At 31.6% G+C, this 25,358-nt stretch overlaps 1 long non-coding RNA gene across 1 annotated transcript; it reads left to right on the forward strand.

Moving 5' to 3' along the window:
- The first annotated feature begins 441 nt into the window (after positions 1-441).
- Positions 442-25,358, forward strand: LOC129952595 (uncharacterized). Its single transcript, XR_008782343.1, has 3 exons — positions 442-549; positions 5,843-6,016; positions 25,014-25,358. It is a non-coding gene; the product is annotated as an uncharacterized LOC129952595 (long non-coding RNA).

Consider the following 25,358-nt stretch of genomic DNA (forward strand, 5'->3'; position numbering starts at 1 on the left):
GTCTCGTCTAATTAAACGTATGCAACCTCATTTTAGAACAAAAATTAAAAAATTACTTAATGCAAAGCCTGTACATGTTTAAATATCATTTGACTTAACGGAATACAATTAAGCTTTATTTGTGAGGTCTCTAACTTTTGAATGTAATTTTCAGAATTTATTGTTAAATTGTTGTATTGGGAAACAAAATATTTAATTGAAAAGATTCAGGTTAATTTTGTATAATCTGTTTGTGTAAAAACAATTAAAGTTAGTTTTATTAAATTCATCCATTACCACTTTAAATTTCACTGTTTCTTCAAAAAATTCGGCAAAATGTAACATTGTTATTGAAAATGAAAATAATTAAAAAGAAATTTAGCATGGTTACTCAAATATTTAAATTAGTTTATAGAAATTTCTTATTAAAAAAAATCTTATTTATTACAATTTTGTTAATAGAAAATCTTTATTGCAGAAAACAACTGACATCAAACGAAAACGTGGAACTCGTAGAACACCACTTAAAAAACGTCTACAAAGGAAAAATAGTTTAACTGCAAATTTAAGGTATTTTTTAAAACTATAATTTAAACATATATTTTTGTATTTTATTTATATTTTTGATGATATCATTCAACACCATAAAATAAAATTGGAAACTAAGTTGAAATATTTTGAACCTTCAGTTTCATTGAATATCGTTTTATTTAAACAAATTCAAAATATTCTCAACTACATATAAAAACAAAAAATTGTAAGCATATTTTGAAAAATAAATCAAAAGCTGATCCTATGGGCAAATAAGGGTTCTTAAGTTCAAATGAATTGTACATATTTAAGTGCTATGAAACAAAGCCTAACAAATAAGGCCAACATGCAAGGATTTTCAGCAGTTAAAAAATCATACATTGGTCCCAAAGCCTATGGTGGCCCTTATCAGAAGTTTTTAAAAAACTTGAATGTAATTCTTGTGTGTTTTTGAATAATTCATTTAGAATTAATTTTAAGTGCTTGTTCTTAGTCCAAATTCTTAAAAAGTAGGTCACCAGATTCTTACCGTCTACCTGTCTGTATGCCCACGCCGCCGCTATATCCCAAACCATTCGTCGATTGATTTCAATCTTAGAAATATAAGTTTTGAGCTTATTCGTATTAGGCGTTTTCTTAATGTTTGTTTAAGACTTAAAGTAACAGTAATATTTAAAAAAAGACGCTAGGATGCCAACCACACTGATAACTTCCCATTCCGTCTATCGATTAGTCTTGCTTAAAAGGTTTGTAGGTTATCGTGTTTCGTTAAAAAAATTCTCGGTTGAATAAATTATTCTAAAAAATTTAAAAATTACCAACAATATTTGCTTTTGATGAAATAGTTTGATTACAAAATCTATTTTTGTAAACGAGATTTTTGATCGTAAAACTATTTTTGCCAATTTTAGTAGCATTTCTTAAAAGTTTCTATTTATTAATTTAACAAATATAAATTGGATGATTGAAATTAATTTGAAGTCAATCGCTTCTATTGTTCACGACATATCGAAAACCGAACGTTAATTTTTGAAAATATATATGAGTCGACACTCAGTTTTCACCAACTTTTAGTAATGTTTTTTTTTTAAGTTTTTATTTTTTTGGTAAACCAAAATGTTCACCCTTTTTTGAAATTGCTATGTTAAAAAAACCACCCAATTTTTTGAGAGTCTTTCTGTATATTGTACTTTATTATCTGCATAACACAATTCATTTGAAGTCGATATCGCTTCTGGTTCTTGAGCTATGAACGACGAAAAAGCGTCGCGAAAGTACGTACACACGCACAGACATCTTTCTAAAATTCTTTTATTTCGACTCTAGGGTCCTTGGAACGTCGAGAAATGTCAACATTTCCAATCCGACAAATCGATTACAATAACTTCAATGGGAAGTTAAAAAAACTATTCAAAATTTTTTCGAAACTCGATGTCTCGAAAACATGTCATCATGAAAATCAAATTTAAAATCTATATTAATAAGCTCTTTGTAATTTAATACTACAAATATTTCTTAACTTATATTAAACTTTTATATTATACAAAATTAATTGACATAAAACTGCTCTATAACGATTTTGAAATTAAATGTGTGGAAAATGTATGTGTTTTTGAGAAATCAAATGCCATTTAAATGTTTGAAAAAAAAAACTTTTTTGTAGGTACATTTTTAAATTTTAAAATGAATCAATTATTTTTAAACAGACTCTTTGGATACATGAGTTTTCAATGAGATTTTCAATATATTTAAAATGCTTCATGTTATAACCTAAAAACTACGAGTTATTAATATCATCAAATATTTCTTCTATACCATTTTACATTTTTCTGCAAAAAACTGTTTCAGCATTAATTCTTAAGAGTTCTTTCAAGATTGATGAAGACCTACAACTAATGAGGATTATATTAGGAAAATAAGTGAAAAACTTAAAAAGTTTAAACACAATATTGAAGTAATGGATTTTGGATTTAAAAAATCATCACTAATACTAAATATTGAAAAAATATCTACGAGTACTCCACGAATTAAAATAGCTTTAAAATGCCTTATATAAGGTTTGTTTTCCAACTATAAAAGGCTGTATAGCAAAAAGTGTTTGTGATAGATTTATTTTAAAGTAGTTTTCGAACAAAAGTCCTCAAAAACCTTAAAACAAAATATAATCTTCAATATAATCTATATAACAAGTAGCCAAACAAATATTTTTATTTTTGAAATGCGTTATAATGTTTGCATACTTCGTATTTCAAAGAGCTTTAAAATTGTATTTTATGCGCACCATTTTGCAAATAAAAGCAATTGTTTAAATTCTTTTTTCAGAGCTTAATTGAAACTTAGAAGTCATATTTTTAAAATCATATTATTGAATGCAGTAGGTAAGATTAGTACTAGATACTCAAGAATGTGTTTCCTATATTAAACAAGCTTGAATTTCGCATGGAAAGGGCAAAGGTTTGAGACAAATATTTACAGAAATCCCTTCAAAATTGATTTCCTAAAAAAACCAATGCTAAAAATAATACGCCCTCAGCTATTGAACCAAAAAACTATTGCTATAGTTTAGTCCTACACAGTATACACTCATGAAAGTTTCACAATTTAAAGCGAACTTTGAAATTCACAAATTTAAATGTGTAGTTATTTTAAATTTGTAAATTCCTCGATAGAGAAGAAAAGTGTATCGATTCCTTAAATCATCCTTGAACCAAATTTGTTTACCAGACCATAAGAAAAGAAAAATATTGTGCACATGATGTGTTCTTCTTCTTTTTTTAACTCCGGAAATTCGTAAGTATGGGATTTAAGCTTGGTTATGCTCCATTGAATGTCAAATGAATTCAAAGATATACTATATATTTTTCTAGTTGCCAAATCACGTCTTAAAAAATAAAAAAATATAATTTGAATGAAAATTGCGCTTGTTACATGAAAAAAAGTCAGCCTTTTGTTACCTTTTTTACAAAAGTTAATAACGAAATAATTCTTTTATAATTTCTCTCATATATTCAAACCATCCATCAAATGCTTACCTATAATAAAAAAGACTCCCCCTTTTTTCCCAAACTAAAAACCAGGACGATATTTGCTTAAAATCATACCTAACCTCTTTTAAGTACACAGCAAACATAAAGGTTTACGTGATATGCTGTTTAACTGATTTCCTCTTCCTACAAAAAGTTGTTAGATGAAAATTCTTTTCCAGTATATAGAATTTAGAAGAACGACGACTTTAGCATCGAAAATCTAGGTACCTAAGCAAGCAAAAAGGTAAGTGTACCCAAAAGAGTTCTTCTTTTCGAATGACCTCACTTTTACCTACGTGTATATATTCGCATAAATAAATATCCTGCAAATAAATTGAACCTCGCGGTTTTCATTCCATACCTACATCAGCTCTCCCAAAGATTCCAGTTAGAGCAGGAATCGTGCCATGCGAGAAGGTATGTACATATAGAGAAGCAGATACCGAAACGTGACTTTAACCAACCATCAAACATCATCACCACCACCGCCACCATCAGCTCCACCACACATCCAACATTTTCAATAGTCACCTTTATCTAAAAAATAAAAAAGGATACTTAAAATTCTCCTATGGAAAGTTTTCAATCCTCCACAAGTCTATATGCCGAACGCCACCTTCACCCACAATCCACCATACAGCACATTCTACGACCGGATCAGCAAGGCAGCTAAAAGTGAGCTAACACATAAGGCCGCAACATGAAAGTACCCCGTGGTTGTACCGAGTACCATCAGCATCACACTTCCTTCGTCCTGCCTCTCACGTCCTATGTTGTCATCCCACGTCGAATCGCACCACACCACACCACACCGCATCATACATATTCACTTTGCTTTTGTGCCAATCCTAAGAAGAGCCACGCGAAATACGAATTTCAAAATCTAAAATGTTGTATGGTGGTGTCAATTGAATTCAGCGGCATTCAACTGATGTCACCGGGAACAAAGTACAAGTCGACGTAAATGCCAAACCATACCATGCCTTGCCACTACCATAGTGTCACACACTATTGTAGACAGAGACGACGGCGAAAGCGATGAGGATGATGACGATAATGACAGAGACACAGGAGTACAAGGAGGCTCAGTGCTCAAGCTCTGCAGGCTCAAGCAGAAGCAGAAGCATCATAGGCACAGGACATGCTAAAAGGACTGCAAAATGTAAACACTGCTCATCGAAACGGAAACAAGTGGAGGCTCCACTAAATTCCGTCTTTTCCATAATAATTATTCGCGGAAATGAGGTTGTAAATAAGTATCCTGAATTTCTGGGCGACTTTGGACTCGATGGGAAATTATGGAAAACCCGTGGGCTTAACTTTGGTTTGGAATGTTGAATGACAGGTGGATTTGTCCAGAAGGGTCATTATTTTCTACACTTAAGTATATTGTAGATAAGTTGCAAAATAATTTTTGATAGACTAAAAGTATATCATTGTTGTTGATATACATAAATTAATGAATGAAGTACACTAAACCTTAGAGCAATACATTGTTGAAATAACATTTTGATTAGGTTAAGAGCCTGTCGTTTGAAATTATTCAACATTGCCTGAATCTTTGAACACCCGGGTTTCATACATGGAAACATACATACAATACAATTCATTTTGAAATGTCAGACTGGCTCAAAATATGTTTTCAAATAAGCCTTCTAGCTCTAATCAAAACATGATTGTTTTGTAAAAAGAGAACAAAATTGAAAAGTCAAAATCAGTCAATCAATTTATCAATACTGTTCCTGACAATTTGGAAAACTTTACTATACAAACTTTACTTTACAATCCTATGTATAGGATTTTATCTTTAATATTTTTTTGACAAAGTTTGAACTAGAATAAATTTCAAAAAGACTGAAGGAAGAGACTTGAAAAAAGAAATAACTTTATTTTCAATGAAACAGGTGGGGTCTAAAAGTAGACACCTGTGGTACTTCATTTTCATTTCATCCGTATATCAAATTAATTGGCTCGCTAACTACACTTAAATTTAACTTTGATTTCTAATTGAAAAATTGAAAATCGAAATTGAAATAAGCATAAAAAGTGGAATAAGCAGAAAAGTTCAAGAAGTTTTAAAAATGAGAGAATACTTGATGAAGTTTCATTATTTTAATGTTCACAATTTCATGAAACATCACACATTTTTCCATATTGGAGTATGAGCATTTTATTGCTAGCCTAGTGTAATATTTTTCTCAACTGATTTTTAAATGAGAAACAGGGAAAATATGCATTTTCTTTTTTTATTATAAATTTTCTTAATAAAATTAGCTCACAATCTTTTATCTTCTTTTTTTTTAAAGGACTAACCTGTTTAACTGGTGAAACTCAACTTTTTCCACACACCTTTATGAACATTTGCATTTTTGGAAGCATTTTTGTGGTGCCAAAATGAGAAATTCAAATTGAAATTAAATTTTACCAGCCAAGGAGTAAGAAAAAGTCCTTTTAACCAGATGACCAAATCGGAATCACAGGTAAATATAAATATATATATTTTTTTTATTTCACAACTCATATAAATCTTGAATGTCATTATAAAGTATAGCCATAGAGTGAGATATGGAGAAGTTGAAGTTTTATGCTTGCTGGAAGATCTGTGCAAACTTCTGTTTTGTAGTGAATCAATAAAAAGTAGGCTAGGTTGAAATCATCCAGTATAAAATAAAGGTATAAGTTATAAATAGGATATATGAGGACATTTACCTTATACTACATTTTAAAGATATTTGTGAAAAGAAAAATATTTATAAATATGTACATAGATAAATTTTGTGAAAACGTGCTGGTTTATTGAAATATTCAAAGAAATATTTTTTTAAAGAACTTAAAATTTCTAAAGATTGTCAAATTTGAAATATTTTCTTTAAATTTTAAGCTTTTGATTTTAAAGCTGGTGTTAAGATATTATATACAATAATTCTAAACATTTATTTATAGATATCTTAAAGAACTTACGATTTCTGTTTCGAATGTGAGAAGATATTGTTCAAGTTATTAATTTGCGCCAAGAAGGTAGTGTACAACATAAAGAATTTTTGTAAGCTATGTTGTGTACGAGTTTTGTATAAAGAATGATTTTTTAAAAGCTATAGCAAAGTTTTTCAAAAAAAACATACAATTCAGAAAAATGAATAAAATCTTTATTTCAATCGAAAGTACGGTCCATAGAATTTAATGTCTGAATATTATTTCATGCAAATATTGATCTTAACTGCACCTCAAATAGTCCATTCGGTTAGTGTGACTTTTTTGGATGCATTGGTAGTTCTTGCAATGGTATAAGCTGACATTCACTCCAAAATCGACAATTCTGCTCATTTACGTACCCATTGAGACAAAAACGAGCTTCCTCATTGAACAATCATGGTTAAATTGTAGACCAAAGTGAGATGTTTGACATTGAATGATGTTTGATAGTGAAACAAAACAGGAAACGTGCGTCAGCTGTTTAAAACAGTGATGCCAAAAACATGATATTACAATGGAAGAAAAATTGAAAAAAGTGGGTCCCCGATTTCATCCGTCTGTCTGTCTGTCCTCGCTCCTGAAGCCTAGCCCATTGGGTGGATAAATTTCACATTTGAAAATCAAGGTTTTGATCCAAATCCCGTTAGGCATGAAATAAAAGTAGTCCCCAAAATCTCAGGAATGGTTCTTCATTTTTTTACAAAATTAAAATGTATATTAGTAAGTTACAAGAAACTGCATACTAAAAATGAAAATGGTTTTAAACTGAAACTGAACATTTTATTGATACAAAATTAATTTAAAAAAGAGTCTGGGATGCGACCCACACTGATAACTTCTCATTCCGTCTGCTGATTTTTCTTGCTTTTGATGTTTGTAGGTTTTCATGTTTTTTAATTAATCTAAAAAATTAAAAAATGTACATAAATATTTTGCATATGATGAAGTTTTATTTCAAAATCGTGATTTTTAGGCGAAATCCAATTTTTATCAATCCTAGCAGCTTTTTCGTACTAGTTTTTGTAGAATTTAATTTTGTATGAAAAAACCGACTGTTGGATTTGTATAAGAAATTTACTGAATGTAGAAAACAATATTTTCTGTGAAATAAAATTAGTTTGAAGCCAATGTTTTTAATTTTTGTAAAGATATTTGAGTCCAAAATAAATTTGTACCATATTTAATATTGTTTCTTTTAGGGTTTTATATTTTGTAAGAAAACTGTGAATTCGATTTTTCTCAAATTCTTCTAAATCTTCTTGATAATACAATTTGTCTGAATACGTGTGCAACCATATTTTTAGTTTAGATTTTTAGATATCTTAATTTCTAAAATGATTTTAGTGTGTTCATCATAAACCCATCTAAAGATTTAAATTTCGAAAAAAAATAAATAAAAATACATTGGTTCTTACTAATCAAAAATTATAACATGAATTTTTTTTAACTCATAACAATAATTCGAGAATAAAAACAAATAAAATAATGGAAATAATTTTTTAAAAACTATGATCATTTTTTCCAAATTTTCTTGGATCGTGAGTTTTAAAAATTTGTTGGTTGAAAAAAAGCAAAAGAAGTACGAACTTCTTTGACAAATTGTTTTTTACTTAATCAGTAACACCCTAAACTTACATATTCTATAACTACAAATTCTAAAAACATTTTCATACAACAATTTACATTGTAATGTATGCATTTTCAATACATGCTATGAAGTAACAAGCACCCAAAACATAAAAGCTTTTCTATTTTTGTAGAAACAAAAAATATTGTTTTGTCCGTGCCATATTGATGATAGGAACATATTGCTCAAGCATTATAATTGTATAATGTATTAATCAAATGAATCCACAAATGGTCTGGTCATACCTACAAAACACATGAAATCACACACAAAAGCCAAAAATGGCAGCAAGAGACTATGAAAACATACAAATATAATGTTCTCCTTTTAACTGCACCCCAGGAGGAGCTGTCAAGAATAGTAATAGATGATCATGACGATAGACATGGGAACTGTAGTGGTGGTAAAAGCATACAAAATTCCAACTCCCAGTCTAAGCACAAACATAAGCAGCTTCTTGTTATAACATCGCACGCTGCTGGTCAATTTTGGCAGTCAGTTTATGGCGGTACACAACTGTTTTTGGAGAACTGCCCAAGCCAAATAAGTAACCACAACAGTTTCTATTTCTGCTATCTGACTTCCTCTATTTCTCTGCCTAAATTTCATTAAGAAGAAGAGACCTATGCACGGCAGTGAACAAAAGCACCAACTCCAATGAACAAATGAACACCGCCAAAGAACATCCAGACGAACACGACGAACGTCGACGACGACAAAACAGCATAGAGACGAGACAGAGCTTAGGAACTTGTCAATAAAACCAACTTAAATGCTTATTTGTCACACATATTGCCGCCACCCCGAGCCGAGCCGCACCATGCCAGATAATAATTGACATCATGACTCGTATCAAATGCTGAATAAATATGGCCTAACCGGGCACAAGGCGTAATCAATGATAGACCGTAGCCGGAACAAAGCTGCCCGCCTGGCTTGCATTACGTTGCTGCCTTTATGTCTGTGTCTCTATTATAGCAAAGCAGCTCATTGATGATGGCACACTTCAATTTTGCTTCTGCTGAAGAGGTCTATTCAGTTTCCGGCTTTAAAGGTTCTCCGATCCCATGTTGCCTCTGTAAATGGGCAAGATATAAGACGTAACAACCATGAACACAAATCTAGGGAAGTTAGGTGGGTACTTCCTATACCTACTCCTATCTACTTAAAGATTAGGCAACGTATAGAAATGTAACCATAAAGACGTCGCGTGAGGCATTTGTGACAGCGACAACCGACATATACAACAAGAACAACAAAACGACAAACGATGATCAACAGTTAGCCGACGGTGACGGCTACGGCGACACACGAAAAAATCCATGGGCACTGGACAAGTGGACAAGCAGAAGGCAGCAGGCCAGGCTAGGCTAGGCGTTCCAATGAGTTATTATACTGGTGGAGCATAATAATAAATTCTTGTACGAAGGAAAAGAAGACCTCACTCATGGCTTACGGCTGACCATCAGCACGAACTTCGAAACGAACACGAAGACGTCTGACTACAAAGATTGAACTGATGTACTAACTTCCTTTCTCTCCGGGGACGACGGCCGACGGTGAAGCGACGGAGGGTAAAGTGAGTTATATTTTATATTGATTGCCTTATAATGTGAATGTGCGGACATTTGGAATTAAAGTGGATAAATAATTAATTCAGCGAGTTCAGAATGTTTTATGGATTATTTTATTGATAAACCACGCATACTAAGTACAGGAATAAAAACAACAAAAAGTAAAGCCATTTGAATTGATCAAAAGAAAAATGTTTCAACAACATAAATTAATTTGTTGAAATTAATGGGTACGCAACAATGTTTAGGAAGTGAGAATGATTTAACAAGAGAAACAATTATTGAATAACATGTGCGGTAAGAACTTTATACACTATGAACCTGCAATACAGGCGCCTCTACTCTTCCTATTGTAATTATTACTTCAAGCCTTCTATTTCCTCAGACTTCTTAAAAATAAAACTGACAAATTTCGCAAACGAGTTGCGTACCACGAGATTACTGGAATACATGTTTAGAGTGATTTGCTACTATAATTTTAAAAGTAACTGTAGTACCTGCGGTGTGGACTATCATGCTAGAGAACTTGGGTTCAATCCCTGCCTGTGCCAACTAAGTATTTTCACGGGTACTGCTTCTTCAAAGAAAATGACAAATCCTCCAAGAATAGTTCTTGTCATTGAAAGTGTTTTCTGAAATTAGCCGTTTGGAATCGGCTTAAAACTGTAGGTCCCCTCTATCCCTGAGAACAGTACTTGCACATAGTAATGGCTAAGAGTTATAAATCACTAGGCTCTTGTTCTAAACGAACTTTTACGCTACCTTATTGATTTAAATTTTGTATTCTCTTACTATTAACATCTACATAAATACATATATAGTGTGTTTTTTTAGGTACTATCTTTTTGGCAACACTGGTTTAATCAGCTGACGCATGTTTCCTGTTTTGTTTCACTGTCATACATCTTTAGTTTGCTCTATAATTTAACCATGACTGTTCAATGAGGAAGCTCATTTTTGTCTCAATGGGTACTTAAATGAGCAGAAATGTCGATTTTGGAGTAAATATCAGCCAGGAGCATTGCACGAGCTACCAAGTCACAGTTTCGTGCGGCTTATGGGCTGGGGGCATCATTGGACCGTACTTCTTCAAATATTAAGCGAACTGTGAATGGTGAGTGCTACCGTGAGATTATATCCAACTTTTTGTTTGCTCAAAATGCAAGAGCTTGACTTGCATGACATGTGGTTTCAACAAGACGGTGCCACATGCCACATTTTATTTCAGGTTCGGCACTGATCAATTGGCCACCTAGATCGCGTGATTTAACGTCTTGAGACTACACAGACAAGCCCGTTTCAATTGACGCATTGGAAGACAAAATTGAAGCATTTTATCGTGAGATACCGACCGAGATGTTGGAAAGAGTTTGCCAAAATTGGACTAAGTGGACGGACCATTTAAGGCGGAGTCAAAGTCAACATTTCCATAAAATAAAATTCGAACATTAAATTATATGGACTATACTATCGATTCAAATAAAAATATCATCTATTTTTCTGAATTGTATGTTCGTTTTTTAAACTTTTCTAAAGCTTTTAAACAATCACCCTAATAGCTACTTTTTCCTGCAACTGAAAAATATTTGAAATATGGTCAAGACGTAAGATTGCAAATTTTTAAAGCTCAGTCATAAGGTTAGGATGTTTGAGATCCGGTGTTACTTCTTGACATAAAGTCTTATTAGTAGACTATAAAATTGCCAGGAAAACAAAATACAATACCCAATTTATTATTATATAAACATAAAGGTATACACGCTGATCAGCACAAAAATAAAATTGCACATACTCCTAAGTGTTTAACCTTTTTATTTTTATAGAAATGTGTTGCCCTGTAAAGTGATTACCATGAATCAATAATTTTAATATTTCATCCATGTGGATGTTTAGGAATTTGAAAAATTCCAATTCAATTCGTTCTAGCAAGGCTCATGAATAGTACTTGAATTCTTTTGATTCCATTACTTTTCATTTCTTTCATTTTAAGTTCCCAACTGTATCAAAATACAATAAAGCTCTTAAAGAAATAAATTTTCTACAATAGTTTCTACTCTCTTTTCGGTTATAAATGAAAACCTCAATATTCAAAGTTATAACAATAATTATAAAAATGTCATTTGCATCAACTTTTGCGGTTCATTGCACATTGAAAAAAATAATTTCACAAATGAAAAAACCAGAGAGCAACTTACCATAAAAATATACGAATGAACTTTCAATTTCATCGATTATGACCACATCATTAACCAAGGTATACACATACATAATTTCAAAACTACCCTCAAACATTTTCGAGATTATTAATGCTTAATTATTCCTCTGCCATTAACTGACCAATAATAGTTCTGTAGTATAAAGATATTATTATTATGCTTTATGAAGCAAAGCATTGACCACAGTGATTTTATATCATACACACAACCATTATGGACAAAATGAGATCTGTTCAATTAGCAATGTCAACTAATATGACGTCCATTAAATTCTGAGTGTAAAATATGCCGTAATTATCAAGTAATGAACGTTTCAAGTGCCAATCCATTGTCTGTTCGTCCCGTTTGTTCATATATGTATATGCTATGCAGATATTGAATCCCTCGAGAATACCGAGAAAGTAAGTCTGTCGATTTTATCGGCTGCTCAGTCCGCCCCCACTCAACCACAAAATCATATAGAAGCAGTATGGGGATAGCGGCGCAAGGACATATAGTTACATTAACTTCCCTAATAAATCTGCATCAGGAAATGAAGCAAAGTTACAGTTAGAGATATACGCTTCGAATTTACATATTATAATATTAAGTGGATATCATTATATGAGAAGTGGTGAAGGAGAGGATATTCGTAAGTATGGGTCTCTGTTGTTGATTGAGTACCCCGCTATATTTGTATCGTAGTTGGTAATGGCCAAGGACATGCGGTGTGACATTATCACTCTATCCTTCAATAAAATATATACATGCATCTACTTTAATATCCTAGACACTGGGTTGGCAACGGCGGCGGCGTTGGCGACGGTGGTGGCGACTGGCGGTAGCGTATATAGATGCAAGGAAAAGACATTATAACCATAACAAAATCCTACGCTGCTGCTGCACGTAATTATTTATCAATTGAATTAAGCACTGCACAGCACAGCACATACTGTTATTATCACACGCAAACAAAGGTAATTAAGGCAACGATATTATGCATAACTATAAGCTTTGTGCGGTATGCGGTTCATCGAGGCATCATGGAGCCATCCATTAAAATATGAGCACCTAGCACCATATTTTGAAGGACATTAATGAAGTCTTGTCAATTTGAGGAATTTGTATACGACAGAGAATAAGATGGACAGGATTGTGGGCATGTGATCAATTTGAATGTGAGTTAAAAAATATGATTGGTATGCAGTTTCCAATAAATTTAAGCTTCACATGACACATCTCTATACTTTTACATTAACAGAAAAAACCAAGCATGGACGTTTTTTCAGGAAAATCTTAAGAGATTTTTAAAGACACATTGAATACGAAATAGAATTAGTTGGAAGAGGTGATTAATGGAAATAAATGCAGTAACCTTGGAGCAACAGAACTGGTTGTAAAAATCATCTTTAAACATTTATCTTTCAATGTTGGTAAATTTTGGGAGAAAAATCTCATTCGCCCTAGGTCACATGTTCCCTTTATAAGAGTTGGGGCTTAATGTCCAAAACTATTGAAGAATTCAAAAATAAATATCAATTTTTATACAAGTAAAGGCTCCCGTAGTCGTTAAAGCTTACGATATTTTCCAATACTTGATTCGACAATGCAATGCTACGAAAACGACTAATATGTATCTTTTAAAATAATAATCTTAGCAGTTTAAAGCTGAGTTGTTTTTTTAAGAAAATTAAAGTTGATATAAAATTGTCCCTGACTTTTGTTTTTTTAAGTTTTGCCTTTAACAAGACTTAGCAAAAAAAGCTAAAGTTATGCGACTAAGGAATAAAGAGTTAATTTTTTCAGTTGCACCATAAAAAAGATACTGAACGTTTTCACAAAAACATTGAAGATAGCGATTAATTACGAATATCATCACTACTTCATTTACTAAAAAAGCTTCGATCAGCTTAATGTAAGGTTTTTTTTCGAGTTTTAAAATTAAATATTTTAAAAACCTGATGAGATTGATTAATTTTGAAGTCGGATTTCTAAATAATTTTATCAAAACCTTAGAAAAAGTGTTAACTTTTTAACAAATGCACAATTTTGTTTCTGATTTTTAGTTTGGCGAAATTTATATACATATAAACTGTGATTTTTTCAAAGCTCTAGGAAAGTTTTTCAAAAAAAAAAAAAACATATATAATTCAGAAAAATGCATGATATCTTTATTTGAATCGATAGTACGGTCCATATAATTTAATGTTTAAAGATTATTTCATGCAGATGTTGACCTTGACTGCACCTCAAATGGTCCATCCACTCAGTCTAATTTTTTGGCATACTTTTTCCAACATTTCGGCCGGTATCTCACGAATAAATGCTTCAATGTTGTCTTCCAATGCGTTAATTGAATCAAGTTGGTCTTGAGCTTTAACATGAGCTTTAATATAGCGCTGTGACTTTTTCTGGATGCATTGGTAGCTCTTGCAATGATTCTGCCTGATATTAACTCTAAAATCGACAATTCTGCTTCGTTACGTACACATTGAGCCAAAAATGAGCTTCGTCACTGATCACAAATTTTTGGGTAAAAAAGTGGATTTTCGGCAAACTTTCCAAGAGCCCATTCACCAAAAGTTTGCAAAGCGTTTTCGTTTGTAAGACGATTCTTGGTTAAATTCAAGACTTAACTAAAGATGTTTGACAGTGATACAAAAATCTCAAGGTTCGTCAACTGTTTAGACCAGTGTTGCCAAAAAGATAATAGCTAAAAAACACCCTTATTTGGTATGATGCGCTTAGAAAACTTCAGATTTGTTTCCAATCGGTCATTTAAACTTTTTTTTTCTTGTCGCTAGGATAATTTGAAATATTTTTTGGATTTGTCAGTCATAAAACTTTTTGTCAAGTTGTTTAGAAACATACAGTAGGAATATGGAATTGCAAGGATATCATCCATGCGTGACTATCCTACGAATACAATTTTGTCCTACTTCAAAGTTTTCCACTTAAACATTCTAAATGCAATTAAAGTTGCTTACGGCTCAAGACTATTGGTTTATGATATTATGCAACTAAGTTTTCCAAAATTGCTTAGGGTTTTATGGATAACTTTGATAGACAGATGTTGTTTCTTTGGCTGCACTAAATAACTATTTTGGGGCCGAAACTTTCACGATTAAAAAAGACCGTAAATGAATGTATACCAATTGTTTTTATTCTAAATAATAAACCATTTAGTTATTTATAACATTTATTAATTTGTCGATTAAAGATAAAATTTGTACAAAAAAAATTCCAACCGAAGATTTACAAGAAACACAAATTTAACGCAGCTGAGAAGTATTTCCATCAACTTAATTTCTTTGAATGAATAAAGTAATAGTCCCTAACATAACTTTCTACATCTCTGTTTGTTAAAAATATTTCTTCGCTCTTCGTAGAATTTGAAAATTTCTTCAAAACAAATCAGAAAAGAATTAAATTCTAGCATAAACAAATTTCACAATCAAAATGTCTTATTTTCTATTTTAAAAGAATTTCCTTGAGGATTTTGACATTCTAAAAATCAATTTCCCACACACGGTACTTTTTGGCTCAGACCGTTGCCATTGGTGGCTTCTTAGCTCAGTGGAAGCCATTTTCAGAATTGTTTCAAAAACATCTATATTTATGTTATGGGACAAATGACAAGATATAAAAATTGAAGCATATACTTATTTTATAATATCCAAAATGGATGAAAATAAGTCCTTCACCACAAGTCATAGAAGAAACATTTAAATTTGTCTTCTAACTGAACTGCTTTAGCTCCCACTTGACAAACTTCCATTGTTATGGTTCAAATCTTATCGAAATTTCAAAACACTACGAACTTTCCCCAGAGCAATGATAACAAAAGACTTACAATCAGAAGCAATGTTCATTAATACAAAATTTGTCGTCAACTTAAAACTTTTTTATTGTCTTGATGCAAAAATGTCAGATAAAATTTCATAAGCCACATATTTGCTTTTTTCAATAACCTTTATAATCTGATAATTTTTGAAATATCGAGATATTCTTTTTTTTGTTTTTACTGCTTTATGCACCAACAGCTTTCGTTAATAGTAGATACCTATTTAAGTTCTTGAACCCCGAAGTAAAAATGCTCGAGAAAAAAGTGTAGAATCTCTTGAGATAAATACACACATGTGTTTTACTGCTTTTTTATGGTGGCAGCTTTTGGTGTGGCTGTTTAATATGTTTACGGGTTCAAGACAAACTTATATACCTTAACTCTTACCTTTACCATAGGAGGAGAGAACAATGGAATGCATTCCCTTAAAACAACTCTTGAGGCTCCTTCATCTTAAAAGAGTGTCCTTGGAAGTGCAGAATGCATTACATACCGTTACATATATTCAGACGCTTTTTCCGGTACTTTTTCTTATTTTCCCTTTAGGTGTTTCGTTGAGTTTTCTTCCAATTTTTTTTGTTTGAAAACTTAAAATATCATACCGTGTCGTCGTTGTCGTCGTTGTAACCGAACCGTTCTCAGTTTCCAGTTTCACTCGTTAAATAGAGTCACCACCGTTAAAGAGGATATAATAGTGCAGTAAGGAGCCAGAAGTGCTATATATACAACGCCATCTAGTTTGCTAGTGATACAAAACTCTGTGACGTGAGATATGAAGAAGGATCAGAATAAATGAGCGTTTTTGAATGTGGTCCATTAATTCTTAGTGGTGAGATGTTTCGTTCGTGTTTTACTTTTCTTTTTGGGTCTTTTTGCTTTGTCGTTGTTTTTTGTCTTTGAGAATTTAGATAGGTACCCAATCTTTTATTCTTCTTTAAGCTCGGAGGGATTTAAGACATCGGGCATGTTACTAGATACTATACAACTCTATACACAACCCTGATGGCAGGTAAGGTATTCATCTATATACATGGGTATTTGTTGCGGGTTAAGTGCGGTTTGTACTTTTTTCTACACCATCACAGGTGAATCGAGTTTAGAGAATACGGGGTATAAACGTTTTGCACTTTATTATGAAGGAAATTTTTGTTTTCTTGAGTTCGTTTTTTGGCAGATACGCGAGAAGTATAGTTTCTTTTGCGGGTGTTGGGATAAAATAGATTGGATTTTTATGCTTGAGGGGATGTTTTATTAAAAGGTGTTTTATGCTTTTTTTTTGTATAGGTAAATCTATCTGGGAAGATTTTATAGAGGTGTTAATACATTTGGCAGTGCGCATATAAAAAAATACCCTAGTTGAAAGTATCCACGTTTTTTAGTTAGGGTTTTGTATATAGTTTTTCATTTTGAAGCATTTGGTTGATGAAATGTTTTTTGCCTATATTTAGGTAATTTAAGCTTCTGGTACAAGAGAATTATAGGAAATGTTCAGGGTGTATTTGTTTAGTCCAAGGTTTATGGGCTATAAATTTTCACCCAGGTCCAGCTATTTACCTTCATGCTTAAAAGTGAATCAGCTAACAAAAGTAGTTACATAAAAGCTTACTAGCTCTTTGTTTAGAAGGCTACTGTTCTGTTTTAACCCTTTTTATATTTTGTTCAAAAACTTTTTTGGCTGTAATATTTTCAGCTGAAAAATTTGACGGAATAACATCGCAATTAACTTTCTTGTAATGTTTAGAAATATCAAAAACTCTTTCTAATATTTTATATTTCAATTACATTATTGACACCACTTTAAAAAATATTTCTAAAAAATGTTGTAAGCTTGTGAACTTAAACAAAACAAGATGGCTTTATAGCTAACTTTTTTGTTAACATCCCTGAAATAGTTGATGACTATGATCAGGGTTATCCATTTTGTGGTTTCAAGAGTAAAAGTAAAAAATCATATAAAATAATTTGTTTTTATGATGTGTCTTATAAAGTTTTGAATGTTGAAATTTAATGTGAAACGTTACATCTTTTAAATGACCTCCACGCGAACTATTCTAAGAATATATTCTTTTTTTATGTAATCTCAGCCATAATTTGACGAATGTTCGTTTTTAAGTGCTCAAGAGTTAAAGCTTTATTTGCATAAACACGGTCTTTTGCGTAGTCCCAAATAAAAATTCCAGAGGTGTCGATCCGGATGATATTGGTGGCCAGTCCATATTCGCTCGAGTTGTGTGACATGTAGCACCGTCTTGTAAAACAACATATTTTCCAAGTTGTTTTCTTCAATAGAAGTGACAGTCGTTCCACCGTCGTCGTTTTCGAAGAAGTAAGGTATAATCATACCCCCGAACCAAAGAGCGCACCAAACAGTGACTTTTTGTGGGTGTAATCGCCTCTCTACAATTACTTGAGAAATTTCAGAAACCTAAATACGACAATATTGTTTATTACCGAGTGAAAAATGTGCTTTGTGTTTAAAGTTGAGATTTAATACTTTGTTTTTAAATATTAGTTTATTTTATCGTTATCAAATTGTACTAATTTTTATATGTTTGATGTATTGAAAATAAATATTATTACTGTTCAGAATCTTAAAACATCACTTCGTCTCTGAAGAACATTTTGTTCAAAAAATTGCCGTTCATGGACTGTTGTTCAAGCACCGATTCGACTTATCTACGAAGTGACGTTGTGAGTGGTCACCAGGCTTAAGTTTTTGTCTGAGCTCGACTTTACATGGATGTAGGTGTAGATCCAAATGCAAAATGCGATCCTTAAGCGATCCATTTTCATAAATGTCAGACTTTCAACTGTAAAAAAAATCTTTTAACAACAAAGATTGGAAGATGTCGAATTCCAGCCCCATACTTTTGAAACTAAAAAATGGAAAACCCCTTATATCTTCCTTTTCGCAAATCAGTCATATCCGATACCCTTGTGTTGCTAGATTTTATATCCCTATGCTATTCCCCGATAGTTTTAGAAAAGTGTAGAAATCCTTTTTTTGAACCCCTTTATTTCATATTCAAACTTTCTTTAAGAACATAATACATTTCCTGGCATATGGAATAAGTCGTTTTTAACATCAATATTCAAGGAAGTTGACAAGGCAGACATAACAAACTACATGCCCAACACCTTTTTAAATTCTCAAGCAAATATTTAAACGCTCAAGAACAAGGTTATGAAGGTGACTGCATTTACCAGTGTATATTTTTCTAAAGCTTTCGACCAACTTAGTCACGCAATTATTCTATTTAAACTTAAATAACTGGGTTTTGTTGTACTCTTTGTAAGCTTGGATCACATCTTATCTTAAAAACAAATTCTACCAAGTAAAATTTGGAATTGGTCTTTTAGAACTTTTTGTAGCTCAATCTGGTGATCTCCATAGGGAAGCTATTTTATTGGTTTTCTGTCCATACTGTCTAGAAACGACGTTACGACATGTTACCGATCAACTAAATTTACGTTTTTGCTAATAAAATAAGGATTCTCAAATTAATAAAATCCATCCACGATTGTATACTTCTGCAGAATGACATTGATAGTTTCACATTTTTGTTTAAGTAAAATATCCCTTTTTTAAACACTTCAAAAATTCAAAAATAAATAAGCCCAACGCACTAACCATCATTCCAAGTTGGATAAAAGTGTATTATTTTACTTTCTAACAAAATAGGAAATAGCGTTTTACATTTTGACAGAAAATACAAATTAATATTTGCAATATTTTTTGTTTTCATAAATAAAATTAACTATAAAATTTTGATCCAGCCTTTCAAAATCCATCCCTATATTTTATACATCCACCTATAAAATGTTATTTCTAAAATAAAAACTTATACAAACAAAGAAAAACAAATACTCAAAAACACAGTAAAGCCGCTTAAGAGTTTATTAAAGAAAAAGAAAACCACAACAACAAAAAATCTTTTAATTCACAAAAATATTTTAATGCATTATTCATCATTTAATATTAATTTTTCATGTTCATTGAATTAAATGCTTTTCAAATATAAAAAGAGAAAAACAAATACCTTAAACTCATAAAACATAGAAGTCGTTAAGCGCAGACAACCGGAAATATTCCATTATCTCTCTTAAAAAAATTACATAAAAAAATTAAAAAAGAAAAAAATATTTAATAGCAAATCAATAAAACCAATATTAAAAATAATCAAAGTGGTCTTTTATCTTCAAAAAAAAAAAAAAACACACACACACACAATAATCCTTCTTTAAAATCTAAACAAAATATAAAAGGGATAAAGTTTAGTCACAAGCACTTGTTTTTCTGGAACATTTATTAAAGTTTAATGTTAGAATACCTCAAAGCACAACAAAGATAAGACCTTTCGCATATAGCTACCAGTATATCAATATAATATTAAACTCACTCTAGAACCTTATTACAAAAAGTTTACAAAATTTTGCATCACCAGCATAATTTAAGACATTAGATATCTTCATAACCAGTTTTAAATGCATTAGCGAATAAAATGAAAAGTATAGGATCTAAACGACTGTCGTGTGGTATCCCATAATACACTGAAATAAGCCTCAATTAATGTTGAAAAAAAAAAAACAATTTAGTTTGGTCTACGCATTTAATAATTTCATAATTTAAGTTTAAAAATTATTTGCTGCTCATTGTTTCCAACTTATTTTCCAAAAATCGAAGAAATTACCAATAAACCTCCAAATAACTAATTTAGAAATAAATATAACATCATAAATATCCCGAAAATACACAATACTTAAATCGTTTTCCAATGTTTAAGTAACAATACCTAGGTTATACAAATTTCTTAATCTATGAACAAACTTGGAAACATAATTTAAACAAAAATGTTACTATGCTTTACTCGCAAACATTACCTAACCCCTCAGAAATTCCTCATTAAATATTTTATAAATTGTTTATTTTGGTTACCAAAACGAAGAAATTTGCATTTTCCTAGGTAACGGCTTTCATTCGAATGTGAATGACTGACTTTACATTGAGGGAGAAAGACATGAGAGAAATATGGAGGGATTGGGATAATGTCGATACTGATTTGAAACATGTCAAAAAACTCTTAAAGACCTCTTTCAACACATTTAACTCTCAACTTACTTACCTATATTCGAAATAATTCCATAAACATTTATGCGAGCCTAGCTTTGAGGTCTTTGCTTATATCGACTCTCTCTATCTCTCTCTCTTTCTCACCGTGTATACATAAATATGACGACAACCCAAGACATTTATAAGATAACGTCTTTGAAGGACGAAAAATAAAATCATTAAAGCAAGAGCAAACTTTACCAACAATGGAAATTATTGTCGCACCCTTGAATTGCCAGAAATTTCTTCCGCAAACAACCAACCCAATAACGGTAACGCAACTACAAGCGACGAACGGCAAATGGCAAATTGCGGCGACGACGTTAACGGTAACGGTGGAGTTAGAGATTCTGTAAAATGTTTCAAATTTCAAATCCCGCCTTACCGACATGCCGAGCAACAAATAAAATAAATCACGTCTCGGCTTCCTATACATACATACATTATATCCATCCGTACATATTTTTGGAGGGGGTTATAAGGGAAACAAAATGGCTGGGAATGGTGGTTTCCTACGATGTTCCCACGTTCCGTATCCGCACCCTTTCACAACTCATACAATCTTGAGTAGGAGATCTTGACATGGGATAAGATGATGGAGACAAGCTCTGAAGAGGAGGCAAGGATTGAGCTTGAGATTGAGAGCGTCGAGATAGTAGGTGAAGCGAGGGTTGTTGGTGGGGGCTGTGAAAGAATAAAAACAACCTACAATGAAAAATGTCCACACTTTGATTTAATTGCCATTAAAATTTTACGACCTGGAAATGGCAATCTTTCGGTAAGTTCGTGCGGGATGGTTTTTGCTCTTTAATAGTTTTCTTTTTTCTTTCGTTCTTTCTTTTCGTTTATCCTTTTTTTATTTTTTTTTTTTTTGCAGTAGTCGAAGTCGTCATACAAAGGATAGTTCCGCCGGAAACGAGTTTTGAAAGGATAGAGAGGTTAGGTTAGGTATAGGTATATTGGAGGTATGTAGTGAGGTTGAAGTAGGTCGAAGTTGGAAGAAATGTATTTTTGTACTTCTCCTACTGATTCGTATACAAGGAAGGAACCTCAAAGACGACATCTTGTCTGAAAAGTTTGTTGTGATTTGCTTTCACTATTTTGATCAGATCCATTGGGGCGCCAATTATTTTATTTTGACTAAAAACTTAAATGTGTGTTTCTAATCAATTTATTAGACTGAAAGGGGTCGAGAATCAGGGAAGGGGGTGGTAAGGTAGGTAGGTACATATGTATGTATTTTGTATCGAAATCGGAAGAGAAAATTCTTTGAAATAAAAGCAACAACAATACTCGTGTGTGTGATTTCAATAGACTTTTTTTCTTCTATTCTTTTCTTTTCATGCGAGACATTAATGATGGGAAATCTTAATTGGTTCTGCCACATGGTGAAGTGAAGATGAAAATCATTCTTCCTGAGATCTTAAGTGAGCTCTAGATTGGTGTATCTACTACCGCCTTACAAAGAGGTAAATAAGTAAAAACCTTTTTATGGTGGCGAGAATCTGTAAAGGTTATGGTCGTTAGTTTTAGTAGGGTATTAAAGACTTAAGTGAAATAAGTGAATAGAGAGAATGAGTATGTGAAGTCTTTTATTAAATAGAAGACATTCAATAAAATATTATCATTTAGGGAAAGAAAACTTGAGATACAATTTTGTGGAATAACGAAGCAAAAGAATATGTATACCTATATGTATTTGAATGGTTTCAATCTAGTTTCAATCAAGTTGAATGATTTTTCTGGAAAAAGAAAGAATAATCGTCAAAATTGAGATTCAAGCATTTAGTTCCGTTTTAAGTTCAAAAAATATTTCTAAGAAAAACATTCCATAGTTAAAGAACTTAATGAAAGCTATGTTTTGAAAAGCACTTCAAAGTTAAAACCTAATTGAAACACGCAATTAATTCCGTTACTTCTCGAAAAACTTAATGAAGAGAAAGATTTGTGGTTTCTCATTACGTATGCGTTTGCACTGCAAATATTGTACAATTGTGTCATATATAGAACAATTCTAGAATTTTAAATACAAAAATATGAAGACTTTTATAAAAGATCTCGCTCAAAGGCTTTGGATTCCATTTATGTAGAAACGTACAAAAAATTACCTACATTAATTCCCAATATGATTTTGGGAAAAATATGTGGAATCTAACAAAATAAAAAAAGTCCCTCCAATATAAGGAACATGTTTCCCAATTAAAAATGTGCTTAGACAAAATAATGAGCCTTAAGATTTGATTAGCTTTAAACACTATTTTAAATAGGAAAGAAAGACAGTCATTGATCTAAAAAATGCTCTTAAAATTCCCCTGAGTCAGGACGCAATCCCTCTCTCTTACTCCCTCATGTGGTTTAAAAGAATTATGCTTGCTTAATAAAAAATTATTATGTTTGGTAGAAAGTATACCTTCTTTCTTTCAAGACAAAGAAAAAACTCAAGTATACAATGCAAGTGTTGTGTTAGCTAATTCTTTCTATCCTACAATCCCCATCGCATACACTACTACATAAAGAACGACCATTCTCACTTCTTTAAGTCTTTTTCGTTAATACGAACTACGAAATAAGATGAAACAAAACAGAAACCTTTCCTCTCACAGATTTCACTCTTTTTTTCCCAGAGTGGTCGCCTCAAAAAAAAAACAAAGTACTATTTTTGTTTGTTTATTTTTAGACTTGAAAATATATAGAGACATTTAAAAATATAAACATTAAATAAATTTCCAAAAAAGTGAAGTTTTAAAAAATGTACTTGCAATATATTGCGAGTCTGAATATGTTCAGAATTTTATTTTAAAAATTCTTGAAAACTTTAAAACCTATTCACTAGGCAACCATGCTGAATAGTTTATTTTTTTCGCCCTTTGTTCAGCACATCTTTCCTTAACCTCTTTACTAAGCATCAATCAATGCAAAAAGCTACTTCTAACCTGTATTGGTTTTCAATACACCTTCTTCAATTTGTATTAGAATTGCTAATGTAGAAGAAACAATATAAACAAATAAATTTTTCAGTCCTCAGCGCAACTTAAACCATATTTATTACGCAATGAAAAGAAAAACAATGTTCCTTAATTTGCAGCATGATAGCCTAATACACAAATGGGATGTCTCTGATTTGGAAATCAAATGTTTTTTTAAAAATCATAAATCTTCCGTTTAACAACTTGCCCATTTTTGCATACAAGTAAAATAAAAAAATTAATTCTTCTCCTAATTCAAAAAAATTACTTTTGAGGTACCAGGTGATCATGTTTCATAGCAAGTATTATTTTCTACTTTTGTGCATTCATTTAAATTGTTCTTCGCCGTTAAAGAAGGTACAACAACATTTTTGGTTTTGTATTTTGTTTGCTTTCTTCTATTGTGCCTTTCTATTCTTGTTCTCTTTTTAAAAATGTTGTTCCTTCTAAATTACATATACTTAAACAAACTGAGGAGAGTGGGTGTGGCCAAAGCTACATTGGTGTTTGTGATCGCGATTGTATAGTTAGAAAAATAAACTAACACAACAAACGGATTTTTTCCTTGGAAGTATTGAAGAGCTTAAAATCTACTACGCATCATGATCGCCTAGTGTGCAGGGAAGTACTTGATTTTTTTGAGAACTGTTATCTTTTCGCACTCTTAAATAGAAAGGTTTCTTTCTTGAGTAAATAAAAGAAAAAGAAAAAAGGTGAGGGAGTTCAGACTCAGCTCTTTTTAAATTATTGAAATTTTCCAATTCAGAATTAATGAATTAATTTATTTAAAGTTATGATTCTTTTGTATGAAAATGTTTTAGTTTTGGAATGTTATTAAATAATTACTACTAAATTAAAAAGAAAATGAATATGAAGATGGCGTAGGCGTAGGCGTAGGCGCAGGTACGTATTTGTTTATTTTTCGGTAATTTTTAAAACGAGTTAAATCAAAAATATGCCTACTTTGCTTCAATACTTTCTAAAGACGCTAAAGATTTTAACTTTTCATTAGAAAATATGTAAGGGAGTCGCAAGTCAAAAAAAAGAAATTAACAAGTTGGTATTATTATGCTCTTTTTACCATTGCTAAATTTAATTTTAATACATTTTGATATATTAACTTTGCCTATTATATTAATTTATATAAACAATCTTTTTTTTTCTTTTTTTTTATTTTATTTTCTTTAGAACGAGGAAGTAATTGATTGAGAATGAGCATAGAAGAGGAACCTGTCGGTAATCGAAGCGGCCACTAAGTTATAGTTTCTAATTGGCATACATATGTACCAGGTTAATAGCAATTGTAATTTGGAATATGTATTATATGTACTACAATTTAAGCTTTCAGTTTTTAAAACTTGAGTAACATCTGGTTTTTAGGCTTCCCGATAGAATCAATCAGCAAATCCGTCAACTACATGCATGAGAACGAGCTCTTTTCTATGCCATCAAATCATTCGACTCAACCGGTGTTATCAAATAAAAATGTTTTTCTTAAGTAACTTTGTTTTAGCAGTCGTCTTAAGTCTGACA

This window comes from Eupeodes corollae, chromosome 3 (assembly GCF_945859685.1).
Source record: "Eupeodes corollae chromosome 3, idEupCoro1.1, whole genome shotgun sequence".
Taxonomy (NCBI): Eukaryota; Metazoa; Arthropoda; class Insecta; order Diptera; family Syrphidae; genus Eupeodes; species Eupeodes corollae.